Here is a 3,745-nt window from a genome sequence, read left to right as displayed (position 1 = left end):
CCAGAAGGCTGGTGGTTCAAACCCACCAGCCACTCCTCGGAAGGAAGGTTGGGCAATCCTACTTCCATAATGATACTGTCTCGGAAACTCAAGGAGGGGTTGCTATGAGTCAGGGCTGACTCGACGGCACATAACAACAACAACAACAATTTTATATGGAAAGTAAAGAGACCTTAGATAGGCAAAGCACTTCTAAAGAAGAACAAAGTAGGAGGTCTCACATTCGCTGCTGTCAAAACCTACTATACAGCCACAGTAGACAAAACAGTCTGGTTTTAGTACAATGACAGACACATAGACCAGTGGAACAGAATAGAGAACCCAGAAATACATCCAATGACTATGGTCAGCTGATCTTTGACTAAAGGCTGAAATCCATTAAATGGGAACAAGATAGTCTCTTTAAGAAATGGTGCTGGCAAAACTGGATATCCATTTGCAGAAAAATGAAACAAGATCCATACCTCAAACCATACAAAAAAACTAACTCCAGATGGATCAAAGACTTAAATGTGAAACCTAAATCTATAAAGCTCACCAAAGAAAAAACAGGGGCATATTTAGAGGGCCTGATATATGGCATTAATAGACTACCAAACATAAGTAAAAGTGCACAAACAGAGGTCTGGCACCTTCTAAAATTTAATTCTTATAGCACATTAAAGAACTTTTCCAAAGAGTAAAAAGAGAACCTACAGTTTGAGAAAAAATATTTGGCAATGACATATCTAACAAGGTACTTATCTCTAAAATTTATAGAAAACTCTAACACCTCAACATCAGAAAGACAAAAAATCCACTTGAAAAATAGAATACATGAACAGACACTTCACCAAAGAAAATATTCAGGTGGCCAACAAACACATGAAGAATTGTTCACGATCATTAGCCATTATATACTCACTGCTGTTGAGTTGGATCTGACCTGTAGCAACCCCTCCTTTCACTATGGAAGTAGATTACCCAACCTTCCTTCTAAGGAGTGGCTGGTGGGTTTGTGCTGCCAGCCTTCTGGTTATCAGTCAAATGCCTTAGGCACTACACCACCAGAACTTCTCATTAGCCATTAGAGAAATGTAAATCTAAACAATAGTGAGATACCATCTCACTCTAGCAATAATAGCAAAATTCAACATGACAGAAAATAACAAATGCTGGTGAGGATGTGGAGAGATTTGGACTTTTATACACTGCTGGTGGGACTAAAATGATACAACCACTTTGGAAAATGGTATGGTGATTCCTTAAAAATTTGGAAATAGAAATATCATTTCATCCAGCAATCTCATTACTAGGTATATATCCTACAGAAATGGGACCCAGGACACTGATAGATATATGCACACCCATGTTCATTGCATCACTATTCACAATAGTAAAGAGGTAGAAACAACCTAAGTGCTCATCAATGAAGGAATGGATAACCAGACAATGGTACATACACACAATGGAATACTATGCAACACTAAAGAATAATGAAACATCTCATAATGTGGATGAACTTCAAGGGCTTTACGGTGAGTGAAATAAATCAATCACAGAATGATAGAATTATATTAGTCCACTATTGTAAAAAGCCAAGGACAAGTTTACATATGGAAGGAAATTTTCTTTGTTGTTACCATGGATGGGAGAGAAAATTGCCAGATAGATAAGAAACAAGCATTGATTTGGGCGAAGGGAAAGGTAATATAACAAAATGAGTAACCAATACAATAACAGTAAGGAAAGGAAGACATAAAGAGATGCCCAAGAGGTATAGACAACAAAGATAAACACTTTTACATACATAATATTGCATCATCAGAAATAACAAACATTAATCTATGGGTGAATATATGGGTAGACAGGCTAAATGATCAGGCATGTTGAGGCCAAAGGGAATATACCCATGACCATATATAAGTTAGCAGTTCTGGTGGCAAAGTGCCTAAGGTATTTGACTGATAATCAGAAGGCTGAAGGTTCACACTCACCAGACACACCTTGGAAGGAAGATTGGGCAATCTACTTCCATAGAGATACTGCCTCAGAAACCCAAGGAGGGGTCACTAATGAGTTAGACTGCACTCGATGGCAGTGAGTTTTTTTTTTTTTAAATATAGAAGTTTGGCAATCTATATCTCTAAATATGTATTTGTAAGTGCTATAAGAATATTCATATATATAATAGAGCTAATGCAGCAAAGTTATGATAATTTATTAGCCACAGTCAAACTCTAAGAGATGAGTCACTGGATCCATGGACTTGGGACCACGGTTGCAGGGGACTTCAAGCTCAATTGGCATAACATACTACACAAAAACATTGTTCTATATCCTACTTTGGTGAGTAGCAACTGGGGTCTTAAAAGCTTCCAAGTGGCCCTCTAAGATGCAACAATTGATCTTCCTCCAGAGCAAAGTATAATGAAGAATATCAAAGATGCATGGAAACAATTACTTTGAGGGACAAGTGACCATGCAAACCTCAGCCTACATGACCTGCAGACCAGACGAACTAGATAGTGCCTGGCTACCACAATCAACCATTTGGAAAGGGATAAGTACAGGAGATCCTGGATAGAGTAGGGGAAAAATGTGGAACAAAATTCAAAATCATAAAAAAGACCAAACTTACTGGTCTGGTAGAGACTGGTGAAACCCTTGAGACTATGGCCCCTAGTCACCCTTTGAGCCTGGAATTGAACTCTCATGGCTTCTAGCAAAACAATAGACTGGCATATAAGTCAACATTTACACTAGTACACTCCTTAGAACAATCAACCATGGAAATCAGAAGGGCAGCATTTGCACAGGGAGATAGCTCAGAGGGCAGGAATGCATAGAAATGAAAGACACAGGGAAAAGGTAACCACAGGGAGGAAGTGGGAAGAGAACTGTTACATTATGGGGATTGCAATCAATGTCACAAAACAAAATGTGTATGAACTGTTGTATGGAAAATGAACTTTCTCTGTAAACTTTCATTCAAATCACAATTAAAAAAAAAAAAAATCACCTAGGGTCTGATTTAGCATCTAAAATCCCTGGGTATCCCCAGAAGTCCGTCCTATGCTAGGTACCATGCCAGCAGATTTTACATCAAAATGTGTGCAAGTCATCACCTTTTTTAAGGGATAATACAGAAATTCAGAGGTTAACAGATTAGATTTGACTATGATTCACCTTCATGTTTTATTTTTCCATAGAACAGATACTCTAAAGAAAAGTATAACCAATATGAGTAAGGCTTCTAGCTACAATTATCTTGTTATGCCTTTTTCTTCACTCTGATCAACATTATAATCTTCATTAAATAAATAGTTTAAATAATCTTGTCACTTCTAGCACTATATTTAGTACATTTTACTTTAGAGGAATGCTAGACTCTAGAAAGACAAGACTAATTAATATTTGCCATCGAAGAGCTCATAGTCTCATAAGTGACTTTAAGAGGACAAAAGTCTTATGGAGTCTCTCACCACAAAAATCCCACCCAAGGAGAGAACTTGAGGACATTATTATTTTTTTAGTTTGTTGCTGAGAAAGAACACAGGAAAACATGTCAATTCAACAATTTCTACACGTACAATTTAGTGACATTGATTACATTTGAATTACACAACCATTCTCAGCCTCACTTTCTAAGTTGTTCCTCCACTATACTGTTCCTTAAGGTTCCTATCTAAGCTTTTGTGTGGCTGTTGTCACTTTGATCCCAAATAGAGAGTCTTGAAAGAGCATAACGAGCAAGGCAGATATG

This window comes from Orycteropus afer, unplaced genomic scaffold (genome assembly GCF_000298275.1).
Source record: "Orycteropus afer afer isolate SDZICR_OR568_19922 unplaced genomic scaffold, OryAfe1.0 scaffold00292, whole genome shotgun sequence".
Taxonomy (NCBI): Eukaryota; Metazoa; Chordata; class Mammalia; order Tubulidentata; family Orycteropodidae; genus Orycteropus; species Orycteropus afer.
The sequence above is the reverse complement of the archived record's forward strand: the minus strand, read 5'-3'. Positions refer to the sequence as shown.